General features: G+C 37.4%; 1 pseudogene; it reads right to left on the reverse strand.

Annotated features, from left to right (window-relative positions):
- LOC147616627 (pentatricopeptide repeat-containing protein At2g27610-like) overlaps positions 1-15415 on the reverse strand; it is a 298789-nt pseudogene that overhangs the window by 185333 nt on the left and 98041 nt on the right.

Raw genomic sequence — 15415 nt, forward strand, 5'->3', positions numbered from 1 at the left:
GAAGATCCACTTTAAGCTCTGATGATCTGTTCATCAAAGTGAATCTTTGACCCAGTAAGGTAATGTCTCCATAACTTCAGGGCATAGACTACTAAAAGTAGCTCCATGTCATGGATAGCATAATTTCTCTCATGCGTTTTGAGTTTTCGAGATTCATAGGCCACTACATGACCTTCTTGCATGAGTGCACCTCCCAGGGCAAAACCACTGGCATCAGTTACTACCTCAAAGGGTAGAGAGAAATTTGGCAACTTTAGAATGGGATTGATTACCAGGCGGTCTTCAACTTATCAAAAGCGCTCTAACACCTGGCAAACCATTGAAACGGGGTATTCTCCTTGAGAAGATTAGTCAGGGAGGAAGCTATGAGAGCATACTTAGGTATAAAAATTCTATACCAACAAAATAATCCCAAGAATCCTCTGACTTCTTTCACTGTCTTTGGTTCAGGCCAATCTATGACTGCTTGGACTTTTGCGGAATCTGGAGAAATTCCCTCTTTGGATACTAGAAAGCCCAAGTATTCAACATGGTTGACAAAGAAAGTGCATTTGCTCCTTTTTGCAAAGAGTTGGTGCTTCCTTAGAATCTCAAGAACTTTACGAACACATGAGCTTCATGGTCAGCTGCATTCTTTGAGTAAATCAAAATATCATCAAAGAAAACAAGAACAAAATCATCGAAGTATTCTCTGAGAATGTCGTGCATTAGGCGATTGAATGTAGCTAGGGCATTTGTCAATCCAAACGGCATGATAGTAAATTCATAATGCCCATAGCGAGTTATTGATCGCTATCTTCGAGATATCTTGATCTGGTAATACCCTGATTTGAGATCTATCTTTGTGAAGATCTGGGCTCCATTTAGCCTTTCCAGAAGCTCATCAATTATGGGGATAGGATACTTATTCTTAACTATCAGCTCATTGAGACCTCTGTAATCCAGACAAAGTCTTAACGTTCCATCCTTCTTTTTCTGAAAGAGAACTGGCACTCCTCAAGGTGAAACACTGGGTCTTACAAACCCTTGTTCTAACAGTTGCCTAAGCTATTCCTTGAGTTCAATGGCTTTAGGGACTAGCATTTTGTACGTGCACTTTTGGCTACTGGCTAAGCTCCGGGGGGTCAAATATATCTCATGATCTACTTCCTGAATCGGATCTCAGTTAGCTTTGCTGGGAATAAATCATCATACTCACTTAACCATTCTCGTCCTTTAGCGTTTAAGTTTGTGTCTATCGGATTCATTTTGACAACATAAATGAGCTGCTTCTTTCTAAGTCCTTTCAGTAATCTAGAAGCTTTTACTAATTGCAGATCTGGGGATCCAAAAATTCAAGTTCCTTGAACTTCGTTCCCATGAAGGTCACGGAAGGAAATGGTTCCATTGTGATAGTGAATGTCAGGTTGAATTTTGTGGAGCCAATCCATTCTAAGGATTCCGTCAAAAACTCCCAAAGGTAAGACTCTGAACTGGTAGTCAGTTACATTCCCATCTAGATTAAACTGGATACGATCTGTCTCGTGGTGAGTGAAAAGAATCTTCCCACTAGCCAATTCAACTTGCATAGTTTTCCCTGATTTTTGTTCTAAGACTAGCTTATGCAAGCATCCTGGGGAAATAAATGAATGAGTACTACCCGAATCAATCAAAAGCTTTAATGGCTTACCCTTATACTCAGCTGGAGCATGGACGATAGAGAATTGACAATTTGGCCTTGGTTTTCAATCGCGGCATAAATCTAACCTCTTTCCTTTGCTGCAGATTGGGGCGAAACTCTTTCTCTTTGGTTACCCCAGTTTTGGGAGAGGGAGTTTTGAGATTACTCTGAACAGAGGTAGATGGCTGAGCTGGAGTCCTCCTGGGATTGCCTTGATTTTGGCGAGACGGATTGATATGAAGGGGCTGGTCTCTACACTCTGGGTCCTTGACTTCCATGTCCTCTTGACATGGCAGGAGTCGGCTCGGGCAGTCTTTAAGGGCTGGGACCGAAACCCTTACACCCAAAACACCTGTTCTCACTTCTAAGCTCATCCCTCTGAATCCTTGAAAGAGGTGGGGCTCCTGAGAAAGTGTTCTGAGGGAAGGGTCTTCCTTCACTTTTGAATTTCCTAGCATCTTGATTCTGATTAGGGCCTTGCTACCTCTTTGGGGGTGGAAAGTGTAAGATTCCTCCCCCAACCCCTTTTTGATGTCTATTATCTTCCCCTGTAATCAACTCTCTTCAGAAATATAAAGACCCTGTTGCTAACTATTTTAGCCTAGAGAGAGAAAAATTATTCTAGAGAGAGAATATTCAGATTTTGAATATTTTTGGATAGAAAAATATTTCTTATAATTCAGATGAGTTCCCCTGAAACAGAAATTCAAAAAGAATTTTCCAATGTGCAATTGGAATTAATTGGAAATAGGTATAAAGAACCTTAGTCTAAGGGTCTAGATTTTCAGAAATCTTTAGACTATGGTCCAATTAAGGTTCCTATGGGCCAATAGCATCAATCCATGTGTAGGGAAGAGATAAATCCAAATTTGTAAAAAGAAGATACCCAAAAATGAGTAAATGCTCACATAAGGTGAAGAGTTAAAAATGTACAAGGTTTATTAGTAAAAAACTATGAGCAATATTAAAAATATGAGATATTTTGGGTATCCAAAAATGAGTAAATGCTCACATAAGATGAAGAGTTGAAAATGTACAAGGTTTATTAGTAAAAAACTATGAGCAATATTAAAATGATGCCATTATGACACATATGTAAGGAAAGGGAATTCTTTAAAGGAGGTGCATATTTCACATAAGATGAAGAGTTGAAAATGTACAAGGTTTATTAGTAAAAAACTATGAGCAATATTAAAATGATGCCATTATGACACATATGTAAGGAAAGGGAATTCTTTAAAGGAGGTGCATATTTCACATAAGATGAAGAGTTGAAAATGTACAAGGTTTATTAGTAAAAAAAAAACTATGAGCAATATTAAAATGATTCCATTATGACACATATGTAAGGAAGGGGAGTTCTTTAAAGGAGGTGCATATTTCACATGCTTGAATGAGTTTTAAACTCATAAAAATTGAGATATTTCATCTCTCCTCTCTCCTCATTCAAGTCTAGTTCCAAAAAGTTAGCTTAACTGACCTAAAAATGGTCAAATATTGACCAAACTGATTTAGAAAATTCTAGAATCAGTTTGTTTGGTTAGGAGCTCAATTTTTCCTATAAATAGAAGCCTCCCCCTTGTTGAAAAATAGTTAGTGTTTATGCATCGTTACTCTACTCCACCTAAGCCAAGAACTGTGAATTCATTTAATAATTCACTAGTTTTTGGAGCTTCCCTCTTTCTTCAATCCCCATTAGTGGCTCCATCAACATACTTAACCAATTGATTGGTTGGGGGCCTCTACCGTGAACAAAGAATCAAGCAAGTTGTAAGGTAATTAGTGAATATTGATCTTTCTATAAATTCTCAATGTTTCTCTCTTCTCAACCCCTCTCAAGCTTGAGAAGTTTAATTGGTATGGTTTTTTTTAAATACTATTGAAGTTTGAATAATAGTGAAGAGTTACATAAGTTAATAAATGCTATTGAAGTTAATTTTCATTTATGTTTAAATTCTAATGATTTTTATGTAAATTCTCTCTCTCACTCAAGAAATGGTCATACTCATGACCCGTTCTCAATCCAAATCAAGCTTTTCATAAAGCTTTTCCTTAACCCAAGATTAAGCTATGCTTGAGGCCAATTTAATGGCTTTTTTCTATGCTTTTAGTTTATGCATATTGATGATTCAATCCACTATAGATTAATGATCCAATTAGAGATCATTTTAATCATTTCCTTAATGATAAGCTTTATCCCTTAGAAAAAATTGAGATTTATCAGTCATAGCAGCGGAGCTATGGCAAAATTTTTATAAAAATTATGCATAAAATAATTTCATTCAAAGCATAAAAAGAGGACTTCCTACCATATTCTAGGAATTATCATCCTAGATTAATTGAAAGAATTTCATTATAATCATGGAGAAATTGAATTTTAATATCATGCATAAAGGATAATTTTTTTATATCAAAAGTGTTACTTTTATCATTTTTAATTTTCATGCATAGAAGTATGCATAAAGGAAAAATTTTTATATCAAAAGTGTTACTTTTATCATTTTTTAATTTTTCATGCATAGAAGTATGCATAAAGGAAAATTTTTTATATCAAAAGTGATACTTTTATCATTTTTAGTTTTCATGCATAGAAGTATGCATAAAGGATAATTTTTTTATATTATAAGTGTTATTTTTATCATTTTTAATTTTCATGCATAGAAGGATGCATAAAGGAAAATTTTTTATATCAAAAGTGTTACTTTTATCATTTTTAATTTTCATGCATAGAAGTATGCATAAAGGATAATTTTTTTATATCAAAAGTGTTACTTTTATCATATTGGATTTCATGCATAGAGGTATGCATAAAAGTTGAATATTTTATTATAAAAGTGTTACTTTTAGCATAATTGAATTTCATGCATAGAGGTATGCATAAAAGATATGGGAAGTGATAAGATATGATAAGATGCATGTGGATGTATGGATGTGAATGTGGATGTGGATGTGGATGTATGGATGTGGATGTGGATGTATGAATGTGGATGTATGGATGTGAATGTGGATGTGGATGTGGATGTATGAATGTGGATGTATGGATGTGAATGAGGATGTAGATGTGGATGCATGGATGTAAATGTGGATGTGGATGTATGGATGTATGCATGTAGATGTGGATGCATGAATGTGGATGTATGGATGTGAATGAGGACATAGATGTGGATGTATGGATGTGAATGTACATGTAGATAAAGATGTATATATGTGAATGGGAATGTGGATGTGGATGTATGTATGCATGTGGATGTGGATATGGATGTGTATGCATGAATGTGGATATGGGATGTGGGTGTATAAATGAGGATGTGAAAATGGAGATAAGCATGTAGATGTGGATGCATGAATGTGGATGTATGGATGTGAATGAGGATATAGATGTGGATGTATGGATGTGAATGTGCATGTAGATATGGATGTATATATGTGAATGGGAATGTGGATGTGGATGTATGTATGCATGTGGATGTGGATATGGATGTGTATGTATGAATGTGGATATGGGATGTGGATGTATAAATGAGGATGTGAAAATGGAGATAAGCATGTAGATGTGGATGTATGGATGTGAATGTGGATGTGGATGTGGATGTATGGATGTGGATATGGATGTGAATATATGATATGTGATGTGAAGGAATCTGAAGTGAAGAGATGGAAAATGATATGATTGGATGAGTACACATGTAAATGAAATGTGGAATAAGTAATGTGGATTGCATGTGGGATAATGTGGAAAAATGAGAGTTAATATAGAAATTGTATTTGTAAACTGTTTGTAAATGCTGTTTGTAAATGGCTGTTCTATGTCAAGAATGCTGGGAAAGCATTTTGACCGTCTTGTGATTAAGGTCGTGGAGACCTAACTGATAAAGTTGCAACTGCTGACGGAGAGTCAATGAAGGACGTCTCGCGTAGCAAGGTCGGCCGAGGTCTTGACCAGCCTCGGTTCGATTAAAATGGTGAGCTTCCGGTACGGTGGATGAGGGACCAAGGAAGCGGCCTATGAGTGAAGCGCTAGGTCACCTGCGAAGGATCCTAGAGGGTGCTGACCATACGGTGCTCGGGCTCTGGGTCGCCCAGGATACCCACGCGTGCGTCGAGGAAGATATTGGAACAAGGAGTAAGAGTTGTTTTGTGAAACCGGGCATGGATCTGGTTGACTGACCTTGCTGGTCCTCAACGGATGAGTCCATGGCTCTTTTATATGGATCTGTTGGTTGATCTTGCTGATCTTCAACGAGAGTCCATCTTGATAAGTGATTATATTGCCGAGTATTATGGGCTAGGAACTATGGAAACGGCCTCTGTGTGGACAGGTGGTGAGCGTTCTAGTTGCCAATGATGCCATAGATACTCTGATGAAGGAATGATGGGAAATTATGAATCAACTGGATAAATTGGGAGATTGTGATCAGTGGTACTATGGTTTCATTAAAGGATTGTTTTAAAGTTAGTTGATGCTAAGAAAAAGGCAATTTTCATATTGGGTGTGTAAGTGGTGTGGCTAGTTTTATGTTTGCATGAAATTCCGGCTAGGGGGCCTTGGAACTCTTTTCCTTGGTACCCGGGACAAAACCTAACCAAATTCCAAATTGGATCCCATCACTACAGTGGTTGGGCGGTTGGCTAACCCATGGGATCGGATGGGGTTAGGCTGGACTGATGGATCCGTAAACCGAGACTCAATTTCTGTTATTACGATAAATGAAGTAAGTCCCGGATAGTAATTGTTCTATGGATAGGAATCAACGGCTGTGCCTCTTGATGGGGAAAAAAGCGTTGATCCCAATGATCCAAGTGCAAGTTTCTTCCTTGATCCGACCAAGTATCTTTATAGGTGCAGTTGGATCAGCGTGATCAGTAATGATCTTGACTACGTTAGAGTAAAAAAAATTATCCTGGTGGAATCGCCCGTGCTTTCCGGGTAAGGGAAGTTTTTCCGGGTTCGGTTTTGGAAAAACCGACGGATTAGACCTTGTCCGGATATCCGTGGGCGAGGCCCCGAGAGTGTGGGACCCCTGTCCCGCGCGAGAAGTGCTACTTCCGCTGCTAGTACCCCGAATCCGTTGCTCGGTGGGAACAGGGATCTCACAGTTGGTATCAGAGCGAATTGGTTAATAAAGATCAACTGAGAAGACAAATATGTCAAAAATTTATATAGAAACACAAAAAGGTTGTAATTGTGTGATATAATTCATGCAATTTGATATTCAAACTGAAATTCGTAATTTGGTAATTGGGTCTTCAGATATAAGTACCGCAATTATATAGAATCCCTGACTTGCTTGAGACCTAGACATGATGGTATTTACCTTATAATTCCAAGAGCCACGACTACTCGTATATACCGAGAGTATACTGCAGCTCTTTACTGACAGTATATACAAGTAAATCTAAGACTTGAAATTATAAGCGTTAATGCTATCCAGATGATGAATTCGAATGTGGTTGATATGATTTTTAATTCTGTTTGAGAATTGATGAATTGAATTGGATTCTGATTGAAAACTCTGATTGAAAAATGATGATTTCTGAAATTAGTTGAAATATAAAAATCTGAACAAAACCACAATGAGGATGAATGGGACGAGTCCCAGTGATGATATTCATAACTAGAATGATGATAATGAATTCAACAAATCACTATGAGATTAGTGGGTCGTGCTGTCAAATTGTTACTGTTAACACTTGATCAGTAGATCAAGTTAAGGGATGACAAATTGAGAACTTGCTTGACTGAAATTCCCGTGGAGGAATGTTCAGAAGGAATTTTTTCGGTCTAATGGACCATTATCATGTTAAAGATATGAATGATATGATCTGAATATTAATGATGAGTTCTATATAAGGGATATTCATCCCAGTGTTCTGCTGGGTTGACCAGAATATAAGGAACCCCAAAATAAAATTGGATGTTAAGAAAAAGAGTTGTCCTCTACCTTGCGAGATGAGGACATCTCGCACTTTTTAAGTGGGGTAGAATGTAAGATTCCTCCCCAGCCTTCGAGGTATACAGGAGTAAGAATCTCCCTTTCTGATCTTATAATTATTCCCTCTCTAAAATAAAAGAAAGTTCTGTTTAACAAAGGAAGACCCTTTTCCTAGAATACTTCTCAAGAGTCCCACCTGTTTTAAGGATTCAGAACAATGAGTTCAGAAGTGAGAATCGATGTTTTGGATATCAAGGTTTTGGTCTTCATTCGAGTACGGCCCAAAAGAAGTTCTTTATCTCTTGGGGAGTATATGAAGTTATCCCCCAGATATTGTGAGCCTTATATCTGAATTCAATGAAAGTAGGTGACTTAGCCTACAAGCTTCTTTTATCTCTTCATCTCAAAATTCTTAATGCCTTCTATAGAAAAATGTGTCAAACCCAAATCATGGAAAGACGGTAAAACTTCAGTAGCAAGTTACCGTTGGCTTCTAAGTTACGCTAGCTCCTTCCTTTATATAAGTCGTAACTTTTACTTGTCGCTCACAGTAATCTTACTTCCATCGATCTCCTTTCTTTCTTAATCTCCTTCATGGCTTGGCAACAAGAACTAGTTTTATCCCTAATGATTTCTCACCTTCAAGACGCAAGGGAGTCTGTGAAGAAAGATTTTATAGAGCAGTATGAGCGCTCACTTTTTCCTCACTTGGGAACTTCTGTAGCGCAGACAAAATGGCGGACCTATCAAGACATAACTAGGGTAACACCCTGGGGTCAGCAGCACTTTCGTAACAATGTCCGCTTGGCCATGGTTATTGAAGCTTTGGGTTTGGGTCCCCGATACTACTGCGTCATGAGATCAAGGCATCCTGGGTTTTTTGAGCGGGTCTTCTTACTGGCGTGTTTTCTTCCTCATGAGAAGATATGCCTTTACCCCATTTTTGGCTTGCCTCTCAGAGGTCCTTTTGTTAGAACACCTCATACCACTGAGATAGGCGCAGCAATAACCCACAGAATCATTCCCATAGATGAGTTACCTTATACTTGTGCAGCTTGTGAGGACTGCTTTTGTGATCATATGATGGACGGGCTTATGGAAGTGTAAAGTGTTCCTCTATCTTTACTGTATAAGTTCCGAGAATGAATAAAGTTTAAATCTTGTTCGTATTTTGAATCTTGCTCTCTTTAAGACTTATCTTGGTGGTTAATCTTGATTAAAATTTTTCTCTAAGTCTCATATTCGTGAATCTTGCAAAATTATCACAAGTTGCGAGATGAGGACATCTCGCGTTTTTTAAGTGGGGTAGAATGTAAGATTCCTCCCCCAACCCCTTTTTGATGTCTATTATCTTCCCCTGTAATCAACTCTCTTCAGAAATATAAAGACCCTGTTGCTAACTATTTTAGCCTAGAGAGAGAAAAATTATTCTAGAGAGAGAATATTCAGATTTTGAATATTTTTGGATAGAAAAATATTTCTTATAATTCAGATGAGTTCCCCTGAAACAGAAATTCAAAAAGAATTTTCCAATGTGCAATTGGAATTAATTGGAAATAGGTATAAAGAACCTTAGTCTAAGGGTCTAGATTTTCAGAAATCTTTAGACTATGGTCCAATTAAGGTTCCTATGGGCCAATAGCATCAATCCATGTGTAGGGAAGAGATAAATCCAAATTTGTAAAAAGAAGATACCCAAAAATGAGTAAATGCTCACATAAGGTGAAGAGTTAAAAATGTACAAGGTTTATTAGTAAAAAACTATGAGCAATATTAAAAATATGAGATATTTTGGGTATCCAAAAATGAGTAAATGCTCACATAAGATGAAGAGTTGAAAATGTACAAGGTTTATTAGTAAAAAACTATGAGCAATATTAAAATGATGCCATTATGACACATATGTAAGGAAAGGGAATTCTTTAAAGGAGGTGCATATTTCACATAAGATGAAGAGTTGAAAATGTACGAGGTTTATTAGTAAAAAACTATGAGCAATATTAAAATGATGCCATTATGACACATATGTAAGGAAAGGGAATTCTTTAAAGGAGGTGCATATTTCACATAAGATGAAGAGTTGAAAATGTACAAGGTTTATTAGTAAAAAAAAACTATGAGCAATATTAAAATGATTCCATTATGACACATATGTAAGGAAGGGGAGTTCTTTAAAGGAGGTGCATATTTCACATGCTTGAATGAGTTTTAAACTCATAAAAATTGAGATATTTCATCTCTCCTCTCTCCTCATTCAAGTCTAGTTCCAAAAAGTTAGCTTAACTGACCTAAAAATGGTCAAATATTGACCAAACTGATTTAGAAAATTCTAGAATCAGTTTGTTTGGTTAGGAGCTCAATTTTTCCTATAAATAGAAGCCTCCCCCTTGTTGAAAAATAGTTAGTGTTTATGCATCGTTACTCTACTCCACCTAAGCCAAGAACTGTGAATTCATTTAATAATTCACTAGTTTTTGGAGCTTCCCTCTTTCTTCAATCCCCATTAGTGGCTCCATCAACATACTTAACCAATTGATTGGTTGGGGGCCTCTACCGTGAACAAAGAATCAAGCAAGTTGTAAGGTAATTAGTGAATATTGATCTTTCTATAAATTCTCAATGTTTCTCTCTTCTCAACCCCTCTCAAGCTTGAGAAGTTTAATTGGTATGGTTTTTTTTAAATACTATTGAAGTTTGAATAATAGTGAAGAGTTACATAAGTTAATAAATGCTATTGAAGTTAATTTTCATTTATGTTTAAATTCTAATGATTTTTATGTAAATTCTCTCTCTCACTCAAGAAATGGTCATACTCATGACCCGTTCTCAATCCAAATCAAGCTTTTCATAAAGCTTTTCCTTAACCCAAGATTAAGCTATGCTTGAGGCCAATTTAATGGCTTTTTTCTATGCTTTTAGTTTATGCATATTGATGATTCAATCCACTATAGATTAATGATCCAATTAGAGATCATTTTAATCATTTCCTTAATGATAAGCTTTATCCCTTAGAAAAAATTGAGATTTATCAGTCATAGCAGCGGAGCTATGGCAAAATTTTTATAAAAATTATGCATAAAATAATTTCATTCAAAGCATAAAAAGAGGACTTCCTACCATATTCTAGGAATTATCATCCTAGATTAATTGAAAGAATTTCATTATAATCATGGAGAAATTGAATTTTAATATCATGCATAAAGGATAATTTTTTTATATCAAAAGTGTTACTTTTATCATTTTTAATTTTCATGCATAGAAGTATGCATAAAGGAAAAATTTTTATATCAAAAGTGTTACTTTTATCATTTTTTAATTTTTCATGCATAGAAGTATGCATAAAGGAAAATTTTTTATATCAAAAGTGATACTTTTATCATTTTTAGTTTTCATGCATAGAAGTATGCATAAAGGATAATTTTTTTATATTATAAGTGTTATTTTTATCATTTTTAATTTTCATGCATAGAAGGATGCATAAAGGAAAATTTTTTATATCAAAAGTGTTACTTTTATCATTTTTAATTTTCATGCATAGAAGTATGCATAAAGGATAATTTTTTTATATCAAAAGTGTTACTTTTATCATATTGGATTTCATGCATAGAGGTATGCATAAAAGTTGAATATTTTATTATAAAAGTGTTACTTTTAGCATAATTGAATTTCATGCATAGAGGTATGCATAAAAGATATGGGAAGTGATAAGATATGATAAGATGCATGTGGATGTATGGATGTGAATGTGGATGTGGATGTGGATGTATGGATGTGGATGTGGATGTATGAATGTGGATGTATGGATGTGAATGTGGATGTGGATGTGGATGTATGAATGTGGATGTATGAATGTGGATGTATGGATGTGAATGAGGATGTAGATGTGGATGCATGGATGTAAATGTGGATGTGGATGTATGGATGTATGCATGTAGATGTGGATGCATGAATGTGGATGTATGGATGTGAATGAGGACATAGATGTGGATGTATGGATGTGAATGTACATGTAGATAAAGATGTATATATGTGAATGGGAATGTGGATGTGGATGTATGTATGCATGTGGATGTGGATATGGATGTGTATGCATGAATGTGGATATGGGATGTGGGTGTATAAATGAGGATGTGAAAATGGAGATAAGCATGTAGATGTGGATGCATGAATGTGGATGTATGGATGTGAATGAGGATATAGATGTGGATGTATGGATGTGAATGTGCATGTAGATATGGATGTATATATGTGAATGGGAATGTGGATGTGGATGTATGTATGCATGTGGATGTGGATATGGATGTGTATGTATGAATGTGGATATGGGATGTGGATGTATAAATGAGGATGTGAAAATGGAGATAAGCATGTAGATGTGGATGTATGGATGTGAATGTGGATGTGGATGTGGATGTATGGATGTGGATATGGATGTGAATATATGATATGTGATGTGAAGGAATCTGAAGTGAAGAGATGGAAAATGATATGATTGGATGAGTACACATGTAAATGAAATGTGGAATAAGTAATGTGGATTGCATGTGGGATAATGTGGAAAAATGAGAGTTAATATAGAAATTGTATTTGTAAACTGTTTGTAAATGCTGTTTGTAAATGGCTGTTCTATGTCAAGAATGCTGGGAAAGCATTTTGACCGTCTTGTGATTAAGGTCGTGGAGACCTAACTGATAAAGTTGCAACTGCTGACGGAGAGTCAATGAAGGACGTCTCGCGTAGCAAGGTCGGCCGAGGTCTTGACCAGCCTCGGTTCGATTAAAATGGTGAGCTTCCGGTACGGTGGATGAGGGACCAAGGAAGCGGCCTATGAGTGAAGCGCTAGGTCACCTGCGAAGGATCCTAGAGGGTGCTGACCATACGGTGCTCGGGCTCTGGGTCGCCCAGGATACCCACGCGTGCGTCGAGGAAGATATTGGAACAAGGAGTAAGAGTTGTTTTGTGAAACCGGGCATGGATCTGGTTGACTGACCTTGCTGGTCCTCAACGGATGAGTCCATGGCTCTTTTATATGGATCTGTTGGTTGATCTTGCTGATCTTCAACGAGAGTCCATCTTGATAAGTGATTATATTGCCGAGTATTATGGGCTAGGAACTATGGAAACGGCCTCTGTGTGGACAGGTGGTGAGCGTTCTAGTTGCCAATGATGCCATAGATACTCTGATGAAGGAATGATGGGAAATTATGAATCAACTGGATAAATTGGGAGATTGTGATCAGTGGTACTATGGTTTCATTAAAGGATTGTTTTAAAGTTAGTTGATGCTAAGAAAAAGGCAATTTTCATATTGGGTGTGTAAGTGGTGTGGCTAGTTTTATGTTTGCATGAAATTCCGGCTAGGGGGCCTTGGAACTCTTTTCCTTGGTACCCGGGACAAAACCTAACCAAATTCCAAATTGGATCCCATCACTACAGTGGTTGGGCGGTTGGCTAACCCATGGGATCGGATGGGGTTAGGCTGGACTGATGGATCCGTAAACCGAGACTCAATTTCTGTTATTACGATAAATGAAGTAAGTCCCGGATAGTAATTGTTCTATGGATAGGAATCAACGGCTGTGCCTCTTGATGGGGAAAAAAGCGTTGATCCCAATGATCCAAGTGCAAGTTTCTTCCTTGATCCGACCAAGTATCTTTATAGGTGCAGTTGGATCAGCGTGATCAGTAATGATCTTGACTACGTTAGAGTAAAAAAAATTATCCTGGTGGAATCGCCCGTGCTTTCCGGGTAAGGGAAGTTTTTCCGGGTTCGGTTTTGGAAAAACCGACGGATTAGTCTCTTGTCCGGATATCCGTGGACGAGGCCCCGAATGTGGGACCCCTGTCCCGTGTGAGAAGTACTACTTCCGCTGCTAGTACCCGAATCCGTTGCTCGGTGGAAACAGGGATCTCACAGAAAGTTTGAAGCACTTCCCGGGGTTTAGAACCTTTTAAAGTTTGAGGGTGCAGGCTTTGGCGGGACCTTAACAACAAATGCTTTGGCAAAGTCCTTTGCCATTCTGATAGCTTCTGCCATTGAAACTAGTTTGGCATTTTTCACTTAAGTGCCCAATGTCTCGTTCATCCCCCCTCGAATGAATATGGCCATCAGCTGCTCTTCATCTAAAAGTGGATAATATTTGAGGAGAAGGGAAAATGCGTGATGGTATTCTTCAATCGTTCGGCTATCCTGCTTCAGTTCCAAGAACTCATTCATTTTGGTTTCCAGGAAGCCTGGAGGACAGAACCTCTTCCTGAGGTAAGCTTTAAGATATGACTAGGTTTGGGTATTTCGGTCAAGACGGTTTGTCTTGCAATGGTTCCTCCAAGCGACCCTGGCCGTTCCCACAATTTTCAATCTGGCACGAGAGCCATCTTGCTCTTCTCGTTATTATAACCGGTTACATCAAAATACTCTTCCATTACCTCAATCCATTTTTCCACTACTTCCTAACTGTTCCCCTTCACCCTTGAAGGGACCAGGTTGGGATCAGTGCAAGGCTTTACAAACGTCTGAATCTAACTCTTCATCATTGGTAAGAGGATCCGGCTGCCTACCCACGGCCCGCACGCCTCCTCATGATTCTGACAAAACGATATTTTTGTCAACTTAACTTTGTCATCAGATTTATGACTATTTAATTTTTGAGATTTATTTCTTAAACAAATAAATATTCTATCATAATTCTTGAAAACAAGATTCACTCGGATAATTTTATTAACCAATATTCACAACCATGAAAATAATTTGGAATCTTTTGCAAAACATCTTTTATTATCAAAAGTTTTTGATATATACAAAGAGCGTCTCGGCTCCAAAAGTCACCACCTCAATCATGTACGCATACAAAGGCGATACTGCGATGGATTCATGCTATGATATACACGATTTATCACTGATAATGGTGCTGTAATTCTTCTCCTAGAAATAAAGCGGCTAAGAAGTCTAAAAATACGACAAGAAATTCTAAAATTTCGAGGTGAGTGATTATAGAGTTGTACATAATGAATATCTCCTAGCCTTATCAAGATCATGTCTAACGACATATTCTGTCTGAGTCTCTATCGTTGATTGGTATTGACACGAATACTTCACCCTCCAGAGGACCACATATACTGACATCGCTCTACTGGATCAGGAAAGTATAGATCCTCAAAGTGACGAGCGAGTCTCACTCTGCTTCCTCCGTTTTTGTAGCGGAGTTGATGAGATTTTCGAAGGTAAAGGCGATCATATCCTAACTCTAGGAGAGTCCAGGAATGCTAGATAGATTTGGGGTATCCATCTAAAAATCCAGTTCAATTTATGAGTTTTCAATTTATGAAGCTCATTTCAAACATAATCTTAACAAGTGAAAACATTATTTCTCATATTTACTTTAAAATTTTAGGCAATTTCTGTTGCTATTTCGTAAGTTTACAACAACGCTCTGATACCAGCTGTGAGACCCCTCTGCCCCCTCCGCGTAACCGGATTCCCGATTGCTAGCAGAGCGGAAGTAGCTTCCTCTTGTGCGGGGTAGGGTTTCCCACTCAGGGCCTCGCCCTTGAATGTCCAGGCACGAGACTAATATGTATTAATAAGAGACAAAGGTTTAGTAAAAGGGGAGGAGAAGGGTGTGTGTGTGAATGGACTTATGGTCCACTAGCTCACCTATTTAAAGGTGGAGCTAGAAGGCATTTTTGTATGGAGCAAGAAGCCTAGTATTTTGAGCAACTAAATAAGCAAGATATTTTCTTGTATTTTGTGAGTCTCTCTCCTCCATATCTTTGATCTAGCATGAGCACCACGAAATTCTAACATGGTATCTAGAGCTTGGTA

This window comes from Cibotium barometz, chromosome 38 (genome assembly GCF_041138505.1).
Source record: "Cibotium barometz isolate CiBa-2024 chromosome 38, ASM4113850v1, whole genome shotgun sequence".
Lineage (NCBI taxonomy): Eukaryota > Viridiplantae > Streptophyta > Polypodiopsida > Cyatheales > Cibotiaceae > Cibotium > Cibotium barometz.